Source organism: Brachypodium distachyon, chromosome 3 (genome assembly GCF_000005505.3).
Source record: "Brachypodium distachyon strain Bd21 chromosome 3, Brachypodium_distachyon_v3.0, whole genome shotgun sequence".
NCBI classification, from domain to species: Eukaryota; Viridiplantae; Streptophyta; class Magnoliopsida; order Poales; family Poaceae; genus Brachypodium; species Brachypodium distachyon.
The window spans coordinates 3,533,501-3,553,535 of NC_016133.3; the positions used below are offsets into that span (position 1 = coordinate 3,533,501).

The 20,035-nt window shown below is 43.1% G+C and overlaps 2 long non-coding RNA genes across 4 annotated transcripts; one reads left to right on the plus strand and one right to left on the minus strand.

The window, feature by feature from the left end:
- The first annotated feature begins 962 nt into the window (after positions 1-962).
- LOC104583440 lies at positions 963-3,640 on the plus strand. 2 transcript variants are annotated; one of them, XR_001407061.2, is made up of 5 exons: positions 963-1,403; positions 1,690-2,152; positions 2,249-2,400; positions 2,625-2,684; positions 3,148-3,640. It is a non-coding gene; the product is annotated as an uncharacterized LOC104583440 (long non-coding RNA). The 2 variants fall into 2 exon arrangements; XR_001407060.2 differs by having other exon boundaries at positions 964-1,403; positions 3,362-3,640.
- Positions 3,641-15,440: 11,800 nt separating this feature from the next.
- LOC104583441 lies at positions 15,441-19,646 on the minus strand. 2 transcript variants are annotated; one of them, XR_002964906.1, is made up of 6 exons: positions 19,000-19,646; positions 18,800-18,849; positions 18,625-18,679; positions 18,502-18,544; positions 16,090-18,320; positions 15,441-15,907 (listed from the first exon to the last, which is right to left on the minus strand). It is a non-coding gene; the product is annotated as an uncharacterized LOC104583441 (long non-coding RNA). The 2 variants fall into 2 exon arrangements; XR_731171.3 differs by having other exon boundaries at positions 16,657-18,320; positions 19,000-19,637.
- Between the last annotated feature and the right edge of the window lie 389 nt (positions 19,647-20,035).

Here is a 20,035-nt window from a genome sequence, read left to right on the forward strand (position 1 = left end):
GACATGAATGTTCCATTTATTTGGATATATTTTAGGTAAATGCCGAACATCTAAACAGCATTTTTTAGAGGATCTAAACAAGATAATTAGGGGTAGAGTGTGTATGCATTCATAGGGTGAGCGTACGTGCGGCCAGGCCTGGTCCTGAGATTTTAGGGGGCCGGTGCGAAACTATGATTCGAGACCAATAATATTTCTATGATAATAATAATGTATGTATGTAAGAAGTATAAAATTTTACCGACAAACATGGACGGAGCCATGTTTTTGGGTGCAAAATTTTGCCTTAACTATAGTTTCACTAAAAAAAATTTAAGCCCAGACAAAGTGTTTCAATAATAGAGAAACACAAGGCAGGTAACTCAAAAAATACATCAGTCAACTCAATGGACCTCATAAGTAGCTATGAAGCTAAAAAGTTACTCCCTACTAAGAAATCTCTTTTTTTTTCTAGAATACTACTAAGAAATCTCTGAGAAATAAGAAAAGCAATTCAGAAGAGAAGAAATTAGATTATATGCACACTATTAAGCATTAGCACTGGGGGTAAATAATGCACAACTTATCTCATGCCATGGCAGCTGTGGATCTCGTGGCCGGTCATCTTCTGATCTTCGATTGGAGGTTCAAGGTATAATAGTTTAGGCTTCGGTGGCTCTCTGCGCTCTCGACCTTACAGATTTTCTGGCGTCCGCGGCAGCTAACTGCTAACGCTTAGATGGCTAGATCTAGACGATGAGCGACCGTGCCGGTGCTGCTTAATTGCCTGGTAGCCTGCGTCGCGACTGGGAGAAAAAACGATCGGTGATTCTCGATCGATTTGACGGCAACTTGCACCGGTTTGCGGCACGGCGTCGATTACCAGTGGAAGTTAGATAGGTTTTTGGCCCAGCCGTATATGCATTTTTACTACGTCGCCCCCTCTCGTACGTCGTCCCTCGGTCCCGCTCGATCAAAAAACTGCCCTTCCTCTTTTCGTACTCCCGCTTCTCATCCCGCCAGTAATTCCCGCAACAAATCCCGCGAGCCCAGTGCGCCGGATCTCCGATTGTGTAACGCCGTCCTCGAGAGGACGAGATCCCGATCCCGTTCCCTGCCGCCACACTCCTCGAGCTGCTCCTGCCGCCGCCCCAAAAATTTGCAGCCGCCTCCTCTTCCCCTCGCGTCCACCTCCCATCCCAGGCGCCGCCTCCACCGTCTCCTCCCACGTGTTTTCTCCGCCGGAACGGTGTTCCCGGCGATCGCCCGAGTAGAGGGAGACGAGGATGCGAGGGAGGAGCTCTGGTCCGGTGGCGCCATCACCCACAAGTCGACCCAGCCGTTGATCCCCGTCACGATTGGACCTCCGGCGGACATGGGTTGGCCCACTGGAGGGGTCCTCTCCCTAGCGCCGCCGCCGGCAGGTGTCCTCTTAATTCACTCGTCCCCACGATCCTATTTCTTTCTCTCTTCCCCTGCACTCCCACTTGGTCATCTGATTTCTTGATCTGTGCGTCTTCCTTGTGTGTTCTCTCTATTCTGGCTACTGATGACACCTAAGTGTTAATGATCCTTGGTTGTAATCTGATTCTAGGGCACAGTAAAGGTTAAGAAAAAAGTTTTTATAATTCTTAATTTTTCGATAGTACTTCTTTTTCTATGGTGCAGAAATTTTATTTGTTACATCCTGCCATTCTAAATATATGCTAGGTTGCGTTGGTTGATCTCTGTTTCCAAGAGTTCCAGGAAGTGGAGAGAGGCCCATCAGTCACAAAATAAAGCTTACCGAAAAAGACATGGTCATCTCAACTTCTCGAGGATTACATTGGCGGCTCCAGAAACATGGCAAAAAGGAAGATGTTTCGCTCAAGTTTTTTTGTACACCTGCTAATCTATCTGCATGCATTTTTGTTATCATATGGCCTGAGCTGGCAGCTGAATAATGTTGATGCAAGGTTATGGCTTCATTTTGCAGTTTGATTATGGCCGTATTTTACTATATAACAAAGTGATTTATGACCATGGGGACAACACAGCTGCTTCAGATCCATGTCTTGTCAAGGAGAGGCCAGCAACATACAACTGGAGTGTCCATTTTGTTGGCTTACAATGTGCAAGACTGCAAGTGCAACCCAAATGTTAATAGTTTTTTAATCTTATTTCCATCTGTGTGGTATTAGTCTCTTCTTGCATATATGTATCTAGAGAGCTTTCTGTTCGATTTACTTTCTCTTTTAACTAATACAAAAATCTGTTATTTTGCTTGTAGATCTGGAGGGCAGATGAGCATGTCATGCCCAATTTCGGGCATGACACTTCTGAACCATCAAGAAAATTGAGGAAACAGCTATTTGAGATTACCTCTCTTCGTTCAAAGCATAAGTTGGTATAGTGACACTACAAATATACTACCAATGACGTGTAAATGAACATTCCCTTCCCTTTTACGTACAATTAGCAGCCACCAGCTGATGGTTTAGTTAACATGCAAATACAAAAATACCTCTGTTTTCAGATTATACCTTTCTTTTACTTGTGTTGCCATTTATACATTTAGTTTGTTCATTGTGGTCCTTGTGTTGTTGACGGTAACTCCTACTGAACAATCCTTGTACTGAATTTCAAAATACTTGTTTTCTAACTAGGAATATACCTCGCTACTTGGATGAGATGCTTGTAATTTGATTATTCAGAATCAAGAAGAGGTAAGCTCAACTTGTTCTTCCAATCCTGATTGTGTTCTCAGTTTCTAACTGTTTTGTTCTGGCAGATTGTGTTGTTTTATCAAATAATTTGTGTTCACGTCCTACTGTTGCACAAAAGAATTTCTCTATACTTACATTTTTGTGCAAACAATTTGTGTGATGATGAACTTGCCACTTACCTGCTGTGTCTATAAATTAGGGAAAAATATCAGATCAGATATGCACATTTGTCATATTTTTGTGTCCAAATCTATGTGAATACCATTCAATAGTATATAGTGTTTAAAAGAAAACATGTTACTCGGTTTTGAATCTCCAATTTACAGTATCTGGAAAAGAAAAAGGCTTGTACTCCAATTCCTTTTCCCCCTTGAAATTTAAGCGTTGGAGACAAGTGCCCTGTGGCGGCATTCGATATATATGCCAGCTTTGCCGAGTTCAGTCTCTCTCTCCTGAAATCTAGGTAAACTAAGAAGCGCCTTGTGGCAGCATTCTGGAGTATCTGTACTGGCAAGATCTCGTTTCACCCCCACCCAACCCAAAATCGAAAGCTGCTCTTTTCTCTGATGGCTTTCAAGGCAACAAAAATACAACAGGATAAATGCAAGCTTCCTTGGATGCTCTGCGTGAGACATATATGACACGCAAACATTTGATTTTCTTGGTTTCTCTTGCAGCAAAATGGTCAATTTTGCATACCGTCAAAAGGAAAGTGCTCAGTTTTGCATTGGACACCAATCAACAAGCTTGTCTCGGTACTTTCAGAAGCAAAAGCAAAAGGTCAAGGTGTATGTACTTTCTTAGTTTGCTCCTATGCCTCCACGATGTAATGTCCTTGCTTCCTGTTAGTGTTCATTTTGTTGTTATTTAGAGATGATGCGTCTGTAGTTCATCATTTGTTCTCTGAATATCTGAAAAACATGTGGTAATGTTCTTGCTTTCTGGTACTTTTGTTTCATTGGAACACTGCAGATGAAGTTTGAAATTTTAATTTAGATGAGTTGGTTGCGGTGTTCTCTATCTGCGATGGGTATATCTTGTGCTCCGTAGCAACGCACGGACAACTTACTAGTAGTGGTAGTATGCGTGCGTAATTTCGTAGGGTAATTGTACCTACGTGTTTGTGGGAGTTCTAATATGGATAGGACGAGTGTACCCGCGTGTTTATTAGCGTCCGCGTTTGTTGCAGCCAATCTCACGGCGAAGCATTTAGCTTTTGCTTGATCTCAACCACATCATCCAAAGCAGAGCCTCGAGTATGGATATTTAGGCGGAGATATATAGGACCAGCAGGCTTTTGCAAAACAACAAATAAAGAACATGTGATCTATAGCTTCCACGGAAAGGGATCCACAGAGGACACCCGTGTAATCCGGGAGATAAATGGTTTTCCTTTTAAGGATGTCTATCCATAAGGAGAAGCCAGAAGAACACTTTTTGTTTGTGCTGACAGCGAGATTTTCAAGCCATTTGAAGCCTACTTTACCTCACGAGTCCCAATGAGAGTCTCTGTATGCCAAGGGTAAGCCCAAATAATCGACCCCTTGAAACTGGCCACACTTGCACGTCTGCTCTACCAATTCACAAACGCTCGAACATCTAAACGACGTTTTTGTTTAGAGGATCTAAACGGCATAATTAAGGTTGAATGGCAAGGCCCTCGTAGATTCTCCGTAGATTGACATATAGACGCCCGTGACCTATGATATCCAGGTTAGTCACACGCGCATACATATCCTCCGCGCCAGTCGTTCTCGTGGACGAGGACGCGGCGGCCTTGAGTTGGATCGATGGGGATGACAAACTAACACGTGACACGATGGTTTTGTTATCACGGTTACAGGTTACCGTATCACCGTGGTACTAGTACCGTACGAAATTTTAAGGTGATCCGGACGTGCACTGCTGCTTCTCTCCGGGAAGCGCAGTACGGCTTGTCCTTCGTGGGTGTTTAACCCCGAAGCACAGAAATATACGACGGGTGAACCTGTGCACACCGGCCGGCCTGTTGCACGTATGTCTCTCGTCCTGCCAATGCTAAGGTCGTACACCATTTGCGCACGCAATTTGGATTTTCTTTTTGCTTCCCGTCTTCAACTGCACATCTCAAAATAAAAATTAGATCGCACAGCTCTAAAATAATGCGTAGAAACCAAGACAGGAACTACTACTCCCTCCGTCCGTCTGTACCATGCCCAAATTTTGAGCCTCCGCGTCCAGGTATACGCGGGATTTGCGATTTGCTGCTTGTCTACCAAAACTGCCCTCACTAGCGGACAGCCACATTATTACTTCTCCAATCAGCCATGCCCTGCACACTTTCCCACGTAGTGAAAGACAAGGCCAAGGCACATCTCCCGTCTTATTGGGTGCTCACACTAGTTAAAACCATGCGGGGGCAGCGTGCGAGGGGCAATTTTGTCTCAGAGGAGCGTGAAAACGCAAACGCGCCTGAAAAACCCGGACAGAGCGAGTACCGCCTAAGCTCAAAACTCAATGCAAATATAGTTAATTCCTCCGAATTGTCTCAACCCAAATATGTATGTATCTATGCCTAAAAAGTGTCTAGATACATGTAATATTTCGAAATAAGGATCGGAGGAAGTAGAACACATAACTTAAACCATTCGATTTGTTGGGCACCCTCTTGCTAAGAGAGAATACCCTAAAAACAATTAGAATATATGCTGCACACGGTATACACCTGCACCTTCGCTGTTAAACTCAACCTGGGTGGTGAGCAAGAAAACCCACTGACCATTTTAATTTTGTCAATACACAAACAATTAGAGCGTCTATTTTGATTTAGTGCCTTGGTTAGTTAGTCACAAGTGGTCGCCTCCACTTCCATTATCTGAAGTGAACCTTATGTGCGTTTTCTTGGGCTTACAACATGCTTCATCTCACTAAGGGCCAGTTCTTTTCGGCTTCTAAAAGGACTTCTAGGTCCACAACGGCTGAAACCGAAAAAAACTCGATTACAACCCGTATTTGGGAGCAGCCCAACCCCTCAAATCCTTCAGATGAGAAAAAACTGGTCCAGGGTAGCTTCCTGGGCTTCCTAAAAATCCAACCTTTCTTCGCCCATGGAGATGTAGCGAATTACGACGAGATTGCCACCCGATAAGTTCCCCGTACCGATTCGATCGATCTTTTTCTTTTTCTCTCGAGCCCGACCCAGCGCCTTTCCCTTCGCCTATCTCCATCCGCCGGGGCGGGCGGCCACCTCCCTCCGCCAGGGTCGGCCACCTCTTCCGCCGGCGAAACCCTTGCTCCTCCTCCTACGAATCCCTTGGTCCTCCTCCACCCTGCAGGTTCGTGGCCGCCACGTGGGTCGCTGCCCTCGTGTGGTCCGCCGGGCGCAACCGACGCCACCGCGTGGGCCACCGGAAGCAACCGCCGCCGCCGTCAGGTGGGACGCAGCCGCCGCGTGGGTCGCCGCCGACGAGTGGGCCGCCGCCGCCGCGTGGGTTGCCGCCTCCGTGTGGGCAGCCTCTACTCCGCCAGCCATCTTCCTCTTCTCCTCTACGACGCCCGCCTCCCTCAAATCCATCGCCAGCACCGCCCCTTGGTTGGTCTTCAGTCGCAGGCTCCCTTTGCCTCCTCAATTTCTGACGAACCAATTTCAATTGCAAGCTCAAACGACAGAAGCCAAAAAGAACTGGAATCAGGTTTCTCAATGGCTTTTCCCCACCATGGTTTCTGTGGGCAGAGAAGATAAAGCTGTTTCTGAAGAAGCTGAAGCTAAAAGAACTGGCCCTAAATTATTTGCGTTTGAACCCTTCTTATATGTTTTATATAGTTTTCCAAACTATTATTGTCATCGCTGTACGGGAAACATGGCTTCACCATTTGGTGCCACTTCTGCTGTTGGTCTCATAGAAGCTTCAACCGGCATTGTATCAGACAAAAGACATCTTCGCTTTCTTCAGTAGTACTATCATCGATCTCCCTCGCCAGCCGGCCACGAAATGTGCGCCTTCACAGAAATGCAAGTTAAGAGTAAGAGCAGACAAAGGAGCTGTACTTCAACAAGGAGGGCTCAGGTACCAATTGTAGTGTTATTTAGAAGGGTTCAAACGCAATTGCTAGCTAGGGGAAAAGGCAGAGAAGACAAGAAGCCTGAACCTGCAAAGTCTCGGGGTGAGAGGGGTACTGTTGACTCCCTCATTAATTTGCTGAAAACGCCCCTATGACCAAAGAAGGAAGAGCAGTGATGAGAAAGAACAGAATTTTGATCAAACATACAGAAGCAATGTAATCAGGAAGGCCACCTTCAAGTTTCAGGCGAAGATTTCCAGTTCTTGGGGCTAAAAGTCCCAGCTTATCAATGCAGATGCAGATTCTGGTGTCTGAAAGCTAATGCACCGTTGGAGACTGGTCTTGATGAACCTCGTTCAGCTTCTCTGTATGAACTCAACAATGTTATATGGCCAGAAAACAAATCTTTAGATGACTTTGTTGTTTGGGATGACGAATTGGATACATTGGGTACTGATGAATCCAGACAGTATGTGGAACCTTTGAAAAATGCTGATGTCGCAGATAGCAGTTCCATGCTAACAGTCTGGAATGTTCTTCTACAGAAGTTTCTGATCTAAGCTCATTGAAGGTCACAGAACAAAATCTTCAGGACTAAAAGGTTATTCAAAGATAAAGAAAAACAAGTTGGTTGCTGTACCGAGCAGCATGATCTGATTCATTGGTGGCAATGGCATAGGCTCCTGATTGAGCACATCACTTTGCTACTCTCTTTCACGGGCATGTGCACAACCTTCCCATTTTGCCAAGACCGGGCCCTTTTGGATAGAATTTTGTAAATAAGCATGGTTAACTTTTACTCCTTCCGATCCTAAATTGTTGTCAAAATATCACATGTATCTAGACACTTTTTAAGAATAGATACATCCATATTTGGGCAAATTTGAGTGAAGAATTTAGGAGAGTAGCTAATAAACACAACTGGGTAAGCTGTATGCTAGCTGGGACATTTGTTTCTGTTGTACTACTGCTGTTTCTAGGTAATCCTTGTTCCCCCACAGAATCGGCGCTGCAATGGGTAGGTGTGGTGCTGATATTTTTCTGTTTGTTAGCTCCATCAATCGTATCAGGCTCGATACAAAACAAGCTTCAAGCTGCCAACTCATGTCAATATCTTTTTATCAATACAAACAGGATACATGATAATTGCCAGATGTTTCTCTTCTTCCTTTTCTAGGGGACCTGCGTCCACTTCTGCAGTAGCTACCTGCAGCTTTTCTCATGAAGGGGAAGAAAGCAATCTGTCTTCACAGACTCCTATCTGCATGATTGGACGGCTAGTTTACCATCTCTCTTTAAAGCCGAGGCGGTGTCTTCTATGGCATTTGCACCTACGATGGTAGCCACACAATTTTTCACATAGGTATGCTAACACACTGGCCCCACTATATTAGAGATACATGATTAAGAAAAGATGTCAGATGCACATATTTTATTAGAGACACATGATTAAGAAAAGATGTCAGATGCACATATTTTATTAGAGACACATGATTAAGAAAAGATGTCAGATGCACAGGCTTTTTGTATGGGATCCTGACAACCTTTTCTTTTCTCTCTCCTTACTTTTTTCGTTTACTTTGATTCTTTCTCTCATTTGTGTCAAGCCACAACACATGGGTATTTTCGTTCTCACTTTTTTCTCAACATTTGTTTTTTGGGTACTAAGTTTATTCAATAGTATTTTCGTTCTCACCTTTTCCTCTAACATTTGTTTTTTGGATACTAAGGTTATTCGATAGTACATATTACGTGTGACAGGTACATGTACATCAAACAAAGGTAAAAAAACAAATTTGTTTAGTAAAAAATATATACGAGGTACAGTGTGTCAGGTACATGTACAACAAATGAAAGTTAGTACAACATCATCTCAATTTTTAAGTACATCGTGTACCTGGATTTATGAGACGATTTTTAAGTACATCGTGTACATGGACTTGTGAGACGAGTACATAGTGTGGTACATCACATGTATCAGAAAAATAAATCTGTCAAAATTTGGTACCTCTTCTGAGACGAGTACATCGTATGGGTACATCACATGTAACTTAACAATTTTTAAGTACCTCACATATCAAGACTGTATACATCATGTACCAGTATAAAATCACAACACAAACATTCATAAAATATAAGTACCTTGTCATGTACCCAAGGTACATGATGGTACTCAAAAATCAAAAATCACAGTACAAAAATTCAAAATTACATGATACATGATGGTACTTCAAAATTACAGCACAAAATCATTGTACATGATGGATCTAAAATAAAAACTCACATGATACTCATCAGTCACAATACCTCGTAGATATGTATTCTCAATTTAAAGAAAAAAGATCAAAAACCAACAACAATGCCTCTGTATGCAGGGACAAAGGAGAAAGCACTACACATCTGAACCGGCAGATAAAAAATCAAGAACAATGGATGGGGGCAGGGAAGGAAGGCGAGCAACAGAGGAAGAAGAGGAGAAAGATCGATCATGGTGGCGATGGGGCGGAGGAGGACGAGCGGCCCGTGTACCAGGGCTGCATGGCCGTCTTCTCCACCTCTTCGACCGCCCCCAGATCCTCTCCGGCAAGCGCCTCTACCACCAGCCCCGGTGAGAGAGAGAGATATGAGGCAGCGTGGGGATGGAGAGAGAGATGAGGCAGCATGGGATGGAGAAAGAGAGAGAAATGAGGCAGCGTGGGGATGGGATCTAAGTGGGCGTAATTAACAGAGGGGTACAGAGATTAGGAAAAGTAGATGGACATGTGTGTGGCCAACACCGTTGGTGCATATGCCACTAGGTGCACCGGGAGGTTTGGCCATCTCTCATGCCCCTGCTTCCCCTACTGGCACGAAAGATTTCCCTGGAACTGGCTGTGCGTAAGCTGAGCCATTCTGATACAGTTGCACTGGTGTTACCAAGCAGTAAAGTTTCAATCGTAGTGTCTTTTCAGCAAGAAAATAATCCGTCTCGTCAATCAGAGACCTTCCTTTGTCTAATTGTCCAGTCATGTTGTTGCACTGCTTCATGCCACGTGGCAATCCGGCATAGCGTTTTGTGCCTGGATTATTTATTTTCCCTTTTTCAGAAATATGTTTTTTCAATAAAAGGAATAACTTTTGTCAGTCAACTGGACATGTATATATCAATAATGCTGGAGATAAAAGGTAAAATATATATGTGCAAATATAGCAATTGGTTAGAGGATGGGCAGTGTTGCTACTATGTAACACAGAGTAATTAGAGCATCACAAATGGGCTTTTATTTAATATCGATCAGTGACCCATGTTATTTCTTCAGCCCATTAGGCCCATGACACCTTCTATATATGTTAGGCCGACGGCTGTCTCTTAACCCTAATATCCCATACCTTCAACAAATCCCCCTCCCCCGCCGCCGCCCATCCCCCTCCGCCCGCCGCCGACCTTTCCTTTTCTTCCTCAGGTCAGATCTGGAAACTGTTCTTCCGATCCCCTTCGGCTTACACATGTGCATGACAGCGGTTTCGACATTCGTGATCTAATAATCATCACGCCCTCCGACATTGATTGCAGCCAAGACGGAGGTGGTAGAACTGCAGTCCCGGTGCATTCGGCCGTCCTCTACGCCAGTTTTTGAGGTAAATATTGATACTGCTTTAAACATTTCCTTATATTAGTTACGATATGCACTGTATTTGGTAATGAGGTATGATTTCAGCTGTAGTTAACAGATCAGGTTAACCGAGAGGAACATATCATTCTTAATATCCGCAGAACTGTAAATGATTAAAATACAATCTATTTTATACCATAGCCACCCTCATCTGTTGCATGCACAATATAATATAACGCAAAATAGTTCAAAATTTAGTACTACCGGTGCAAAACAATAACAATATTTAAGTATTATGTTTTTACATATTCTAGGACAGCAAAATTACAATGCTTTATTTTACTTTCTTTCAAAGGTGGATGAAATTTATCATGATTTTTTTCTAGGTTCCTACTATAACTATAACAGGGGGAAATATTATGTACTCCCTCTGTTTGAAAATACAAGGTGTATAAATTTTAGAACATAGTGAATATTATGTTTCCGATTTTTATTAACATTTGAGTATGTTAATATAAATATCATGCACATATTAGTACCAAGAAAGTGAATTGCAATTTATATTATCTTTAACCTCTTCTTGCATTCATAATTTTATGACGCAAAAGCTGATACCATGCGAGGAACCAACCAACTCTCGGACAAGTCCATCAGCAGGCTCTATTTCATGCCCCAAGGCTGGGCACACCTTCCAGATGAGCTATTGCATTCCATCCTTATCCTGTTGGGTTCAACCCGTGACCTTCTTGCGTTCATTGCTGTCTGCCCTAGTTGGCATGCCGCTTTCATGTCAATTAAATCCACCTTAAGCGTCCTCTTACCACCTGTCATTTTCTGGAATTATGTTGACAACACAAGCCCTGTTGACTCCAACATTCGAAACACATGGGAGCTAATTGATCTCGTCTATCCAAGTACTCCCTTGCGTCTCATGAGTCCCCCAAGTATCAATGACACGATGACACTTGCAAGATGTTCTTATGGGCATGCCATTTTCTTCTCTAGTAGATCCCATGTCATCATGGACGTGTTAACTAATACTACCATTTCAGCTCCCCCTTGCCCATCGACTGAGCTGAATTACAGAACCATCACACCTCCATATGCGTCATCTGATTCATATCTCTTTGCCACCGCTCCAAACTGTCTGTTTGTTTGGCGATTTGGGAGCCCCTCTTGGTTGCACTGTCTTTATCAAGGAGCACATTTGATCAATTAGATTGTGGCCTTCAAAGGTCAGGTCATTGCCATGATAGGTGCAAAGTTGTACACAGTGTGCTTCTTGCCCGAACTCCGTCTCGAGGCACTAAAAGTTACTAACGACAATAATATAGCTACATCCAAACTTCGTGGGACATTGGTGGCCTGTGAAGACATGCTTCTCTTGCTTGTTCGTAGCGGGGGAGCCTTCTTTCTTGACTTGACGACTAAACCCGCAAAGTATGTGAGAGTGGCAGATGGATGGTTGGAGAAGCAGGCGTTCTTTATTGGTCACAAGCATTTTGGTCACCTAAGGCACTCGACGAACCTAGAGAGGATGGGGTTGAGGGGTAGCCAAGTCTACCAGTTGGATCAAAAGGCTGGAGTATTTTCATACCCAGCAGATGACCCCCAAAATGGGTGTTGGCCACAAGAACCTCGTCTTCAAACGATCAACACCCATCTTTCAAGAAACCCTACAATTTTCGCAACTTGGGTATGAGATCATGCGAATGTAACTTGTTGTCTCCCGGTCAGTGCATGGGGTTTGATGTATTTGTTCACTCACTATGTTATTTCTAGGCTCCTCCATCAGCCGCTATTTGTTGAACCTTGTTAATCAATATTAGTTTACCTATGCAACACTTGGGACGTGTGAGGTTTTTAAATAATTTGCTTTTTTGTTCTATATGTGTGTTCTTTTAATTGGACGTAACCAAATGCATGGTGAGCTTTTTCAGCATACATATGCCCTTTTTACATGGTCTCGGCATAAATATGCCTTTTTTTAACATGGTCTCAGCATTCATATGCCTTCTTCTAGATGGTTTCAGCATACATACATATGCTACTCCAACTCGATTTGGATGCTTATGACAGTAGGAATTTGAGAACCCTTGCCTAGTAAGGCAACAAGTGTGAATCACAATCCTGCCAAGACTAATAGCTTCACCTGTGACTAGTCGTTAGCTAATGTACTGTGTGAGAAGACATAGCTGGCGGCACCTCCTTTCGATTTCTTGCTCTCGCCCTCTTCTTCTTAACGGTCTATGTTTTTTATGCATAGTGCTATGGAATGGCTAGAATCCACATATCATCTTTTTTTTATGACTGTGGTGACTAGGTCCATGGGAAGAGGTTTACCAATACTTTAGGATTCATGAGGTTTATCAATACATAATGGTTGTGTTTTACTCCATTTGTGCTGTAACTCCGGGGGCTATGGATGTTTTGAAACGAAATTGTCGTTAACAATGGTGTATGGTTGAACATCAAGAACGTATGGAGTGTAGTACTAAAACATGTTAAGGAATGGAAACAACTACTATCTGGAGGTGCCCATGAGACGATGGATAGGTGTGCACGTCTGTACGTCACATCATAGACCTCCAGCGGAGGCCTCTGAGAATATCATAATGCCATAGTTGAGGAACTGAAGATCTGGCATCACCTAGAGATTGCTGAGTAAGGCAATGCTTCCAATGCAGGCTTCCAACACCTTCTAGCTTTCCCCTTTTCTCCTTTGTATGATACTGAGAGCTGAGAAGTTGAGACGCTCTGGTGTGTTTGGACGGTTTCATTTAATAAAATAGAGGAGAGGGAGCTGACTAGTCCTTGATTTTGTTTTCAAGTCCAGTCGTACGGCTGCTTTCCAGACATGGATGAGGGGGAAATGCAAGCTTAAGTTTATAGGGTCCAATTTTATATCTTGCCTGTGGGCCTTACCAACAAACGGATGGGCACTTCATCGAACACTACAACACGGTGATGTAAGCACCCATGGGCTGACATGGCGTGGAGGCGGATGAGGATAAGCATGGTTCCCGATTCTGGCTCTTGTTGTAAGCTCATCGAGTTTGATTAAGGCGTGATACACGAGACCCAAGCCATTCCAGCAAGGACGTAAACGAGGAAGCAACATATCTTTCATCTGTATGGTTTGTAGGAAAAACGAAAGGAACTTTGTCATAAGCTTTAAAAATAATAATTAAAGTCCCTTGCTCAATTTCTTCTTGTGGATCTGATAGTGTGGGTCTGATGACATTAGCCGCCACGTGGCGATCAATTGCAAATTAGTACAAAACGAAAACATGTTGGTGGTGTCGATTTGGTTGGTGGTGCCACGTGCGGCCGACTGCCGCAACAACCATCGATTCTAGGTAGGAGAGGTTGGGGCTAGGTATGCCTAATCTTCAACTAAATGAGGGTGATGGTGCCGCAATGGTCGTAGATGCCAGTTGAGATGTGCTACCCGATAATGGCAATGCAACCAAGAGGGGCTCCCAAATCGCAACAAAATGACAGTTCGGAGCAGTGGCAAAAAGATATGAATCAAATGACACATGTGGAGACATGATCTGTTATTGAGCTCGGTCGATGGTCGATGTGAAGCTGAAATGGTAGTACTAGTTAACACATCCATAATGGCATGGGATCAACCAGAGAAGAAAATGGCATGACCATAAGAACATCTTTCAACCATCATCGTGTCATAGATACTTCGGAGACTCGTGAGCCGTGAACGAGTACTTGGACAGGAGAGATCAATGAGCTCCCATGTGTTCGAAATGTTGGGAGTTAACAAGGCTTGTCTGATCAGCATAATTCCGAAAGATGACAGGTGGGAATAGCATTCCTAAGATGGATTTGATTGAGATGAAAACGACACACCAACTATGGCAAGCGACAATTAACACAAGAAGATCACTAGCTGAACCCAACAGGAAAATGAAGGAACACAATAGCTCATCTGGAAGGTATGTCTAGCCTTGGAACATGACATAGAGGGTGGTGTTGGAGTTGTCGGAGAGGTGATTGTTGCATTGCATTGTATCAACTTATTCGTCACAAAAATTATGAATGCAAGAAGAGGTTATTAAATATAATATAAGTTGCGATCACTCTTTTCACTCTGTGGGTACTAATGAAGACATTGATATTTATAGTAACATATTCAAATGTTAATAAAAACTAGAAACACAAAAATTTGTTGACATAACAAAAGATACAACATCTATACCAAATCAATACACTATGAAAACATATTTCATGGTGGATCTAGTGATCTTGATTCGGCATAAACTTGGTCTCACTTCATACAAAATTTACACGCCTTATATTTTGGAGCGGAGGGGGTAAATAATAGACTAAAGTGTTGCTACCCAAATATGGCACTATTATAGGTATAACCAGGCCATTGGAAAAAATCATGATATATTTCATCTAGCTTTGAAAGAAAGAATGGAAAGTTATTGTTATTTTATTGCCATAGAACATGCACCAAAGTAATACTTAAATTTTGTGGTTGTTTTACGTAAGTACTTGAATTATTTCAGATTATTTTATATTGTGACACAACAAATGAGGACAGTTATGGTACAAAATAGATGGTATTTTAATCATTTACAGTTTTACAGACATTGAGAATGATACATTTTTCTCTGTTACCCTAATCTCTCAAATACAAGTACGCATCATACCTTATTAACAACACAATACATATCATACTTAATATAAGAAAATGCTTGAAAGCGGTGTGAATATGTACCCCAAAAACTGGCGTAGAGGACAACGACATGCATGGAGAGCATGAGCTGCGTGCCAACACCACTTCCGTTTCGGCCGCAGTCGATGTAGGACGGCGTGATGATTAGATCATCAATATCGGAACCGTTGTCATGGACATGCTTAAGTCAAAGTGGAGCAAAAGGACAATTTTCCAGATCAGATCTGAGGGAAAAAGAGAGGGCGGCGAGGAACTTGTCGAATGTATAGAATATTAGGGTTAAGAGGCACCTGATGGCTCAACATATATCATTGGCCTAATGGACTGAAGAAATTTCGAAGCGAATCATCGAACGATATTAGACAAAAGCTCGTTTGGGATGCCATAATTATCGCATAGCAGTAGCACCACCCATCCTCGCTTAAGCAATCGTTATATTTGCATTTCTTTTATCTAATGAAGGGGCTTTCTTTTCTTGCTGAAAAGAAACTTGCTACTGCTAGGTAACACTGCTGTGATCGTATCAGAATGGCTCAGCTTATACACACACACACAACCAGGGCCAAGGAAATCATTCATGCTAGGAGGGGAGGCGGAGGAAGCAGGTCCATAAGGCTTGAGAGACCGTAAACTAACCGTCCAATCCCCCAGATCTGACAGCTCCCAGAAACCAAAACATAGAAGAGGGCAGAGATATCGACATAGATAATGGAACACTCCCCACAAGTTAAGCGGGAGATTGTTACCTTGCCAACAAAAGGAACAGAATCAATAATGCGGCTGAGAGTCTGGGACGATTGGTTACTATCTTCCCCTTCATGAGAAAAGCGACAGGCAGCTGATTCAGACTTGCAGAGAGCCATATTGCCAAATGATTGTCTATCCTGCAGAAAAGAAAGAAGGAAAACATCAGGCAATTATCATGTATCCTTTTTAATATTGATGAAGAGATATTGACAAGAGTTAGCACACAATGAAGCATGTTTTCATCGAGCCTGATATGCTAGATGGGGCTAACAAATCAGAAAAAAATATCAGCAACACCACCTAGTCATTGCAGCTTTACCAGTTCACTGAGTAACAAATCTAGGGCCAACTCTGTAGGTCAATAGTTGTACAACAGAGAAACATATGTCCTGCCAAGCATATATAGCTTATTCAACTCCATCTGTATAGCTTATTCAACAGTAGTACAAGACAGAAACAAATCTAGGGCCAACTGAGTAACAAAGAGTTCAGCTTATTAACTAAAAAACAAAGGTAGCTAAGAACCAGCATAAGATCAGCACTGAACAACAGAAAGATAACTTTGCTCAGTTACAACGTCCTATCCTATTTAAAAGGACCTGGTCTTGCCAACATAGGAACGGAAAGGTTGTGTGCACACCAATGAAAGAGAGAAGCAAAATTGCAGTGTCTCTCGTTTTTTATATTCTATTCCTAGTTTTCGGAATGATGTTGTAAATTCATAATTATTATCATCTGAGGACTAAAGCGTCATGCACGTTGATCTCAAAAAAAGAAAAGAAAAAAAAGAGAGAAGCAAAACAGTGGGCTGAAGCAGGAGCCTATGCCCTTGCCACGGTGCCACCAATGAATCAGGTCAGGATGCTCAGTACTGCAACCAACTCACTTTTCTTCATCTTTGAATAACCTTTTAGTCCTTGAGATTTCGCCAGCTCTCTTAATTCTGTGCCCTTCAGTGAGCTTAGATCAGAAACTTCTGTAGAAGAACATTTCAGACTGTGCTGCTATCTGCGACATCAGCATTTTTCAACAGTTCCAGATACTCTCGGGATTTATCAGTATCCAGTGTATCCAATTCATCATCTGAAACAACTAAGTCGTCCAAAGATGTGTTTTCTGGCGATACAAGATTGTTGGTTTCATACAGAGAAACTGAATCAGGTACATGAAGATCAGTCCCCTCCAGTTGTGCCTTGGCTTTCAGTACAGCATCAGCCGTGCCATTGCCAATAAACTTGGCACCAGATTCTGCATTGGTGAGAACTGAGACTTAACCCCAGGAACAGGAGATCTTCGGCTGAAACTTGAAGGTGCACTTTAAAAGGGTGCAGGAGGCAGCTTCAGGCCTCCCAGAGTGTCGTGTTTTGTGCCAAATTTCAAGGCTCACCGCACACAAGTGATCACACAATCTACTCATCAAACTAAATTAAATGCCTGACCAACACATGCAGTATATACTAGAAAATTGAACCATCATCTTAGGGGAACCACCACATCACAAATGTATATTTTTGAAACCCACCAATAGTAGAACGCAAATGACTGCCTCAAGTTCGCCAAATACGAGGCTCTAAATATTCATATGGTCTTCACCATGCAACTTTAATCACTAATTTTATCTGTACAAAGCACGACAACATTCTAATATTATTAAAGTACTTTGCGAGGGAAATCTATAAATATGGTTTTCCAGGATGAAATCTTAATATTTTATTGACATTGTAGGAAGTTGTGGATTGTAGACATTTTAAACTGAAGCCACTTCCAAAATGCCATGTTTCTGGGAGCCGGCAGGATTTGTTTTTGGTAAAGCATGTGCGAGCAAGGTTTGTTACTGTTGAATAAAGAATGATATATTTTCATTTGTTTGACATTTTGCCATCTAAAACTATTTCTTTACATTAGTATAGAAACACACATAATAAACAGCTCATCCCAAATGTCCAAGGAATATTGTTTAAGGTTAAAGCTATCCTGAACTGTTAGCAAATGCAAACCATTTGGGATAAGTACTCCCAGAACTGATCTTATGAGGCATACATGATTTCCGCGATGCAACCGTTTGGAATGTTGATCTAAATGGTTAAGTCGGTCATTTGGGATATGGTCATAATCCAAAACAACTAGCAAACAGAAACATTTATTCTCATCCCATTTGAGCCGTCTATGCTTTCCTTTTTGGAACATGATAATCATTCCAAATGGCTTCTTTTTTTAGCCACTTGGTATTGTATATACTAGCAAGATGAAACATATATAAATAAGATACAAACAAAAACTTTAAGGTGTTATTGAGTATTGATGACTTCAACAGATGAGATAGGCATATTTTGTACTTGTTTTCCACGAGAAAAAGCAATCTGAGAATGAATAAATAGAAGTTCCAAGTTTGGTGGCTTTAGGATTGAGTGAAGCAAAGACTATATTCGAGGAGAAGTAGTCTTTATTGGATAGCAAATGGTCCTCTTCTGTAGCTGCTTCAACTTCAGGTGCATCATAATCTTCGTCAATATCTTCATAGTCAACAGTATCATCTGCTTTCTCATCAGTCTACAGAAAAAAAAAAAGATCGGACGTCAACTACTATGTGTAATATATGATTATATGGAAAACAGAAAACCTAAGCTGTCAAAACAGCACAAGTAATGAATGGTTCACAGATTGGAATTGTCGAACAACCCAGTAAAACTGGTGCATGCAATTTATACGGAAATATGGAGAAGTCAATTACCTTGCTCACAAGGATCAGCTGGTGCTGGAGACGTCTTGGTCATCTATATAAGCATATAAGACTGTATTAACTTGTTTGATAAAAAAAAAGATATACCAAATTAGCATGACCATACATCAATACCTTTCAGAGATGGACCAAGCTTGTTAGACAGTGCAAAAATATGTTCCTTGGCATCCTGATAATTCAAAAAGAAATAAATGTAATAAGAATGAAACATCAGAAATCGGATCATTAAGTTGCAAATACAACTAGAGAATAAACTGCATGTCACAAGATAGAACCCGTGCATTCATACCAGTATACCACCACGAGGTCCACAACAATTTCACATTCGGCCATGTCAATCTATTTGCATCAATTAAGAGACATAAGACAGTGTTGCGCAGCATAAGTGCTAAGAGATGTATGCTTGTTTATCATCTGCTAGATGCAGCCAGATGAAAGAAAGCAAGAGATTCCGAGTCAGGAAAACAGAGATACTGAGCATAGTTTTACCTCATCAAGATAGCCGTTGACTAGGTCGCCAGACGGCCAGAATCGTCAATATTGCCAAACATAAACCCCAGGAAGTGATTCCACCCGCCAGTCTCCTCATAATACTCATCGTCATCGGTAAGGAAAGATGATAAAACAGCAGCCGAGAGCAAAAAAAAGGGTGAAACCAAACTGAACCCATACGAATTGACTGCTTCCAATAGACGACGAGCTCACCTGCGGCGCTGGTAATCGGAATCTCATCGTCGTGGCGCTCGCCGTCGCCCATGGCTAGTGCTACTGCCTCCGGCCGCGACAGCACCAGCGCGGTCGCAAACCCTAGACTATGCGCCAACCGCAACGTCCCAGCCGGCACGCGAGTCGTAACGGGGAAAGCTCCTGCCCCGCGTCCGCCGGATTTCCCAGGCGCGAGAACCAAATTCGCAAGCGTCGAGGTGGATGAGGCCTCCCCGCTTTGTCTTCCGCGAAGGCGGAGGAGATCTGGAAGGGACGCGGCGGCGGAAGAGGGGCGGCAGCGAGGAGGAGCGGCAGGGGCTCGGGGCCGGGGGTGGGTCGGAGGCGGCGCGTGTGGGGTGCGAGTGCAGGTGGGCTGCGGTACAGTGATCATGAACATTCATCAGTACCGTTCAAAAAAAATGAACATTCATCAGTATTGTATTGTTACCGGGTCTTGTTCTGGCAAATAATTAAGGATAATTTATGTTTTTTTTTCGGCCCTGCAAAAAAATTGAACATTCAGTTAATTTTAGCAAGCTCAACATACAGACTATCCACGTCAGCGTCCACGTACACGTCAGCAAAATACTCCCCATGTCAACCCAACTGCTTCTAGTCTGGCCGCTCGGTCTTGCCCCGACCGCTTCTTGCGCACAAGACGCCGCCCCCTCGGCCGCGCCCCCAGCCGCCCGCTCGCGCTGCACCCACCGGGCTCCGCCCCCGCCGCCCACCCACCGCGTCCCCGCCGTCCCTGGCTCCGCCCCGGCCGTCGTGTCCCCGGCCGCCGCCGAGCGCCTTCCACGCCGCCCTCGGGCTCATC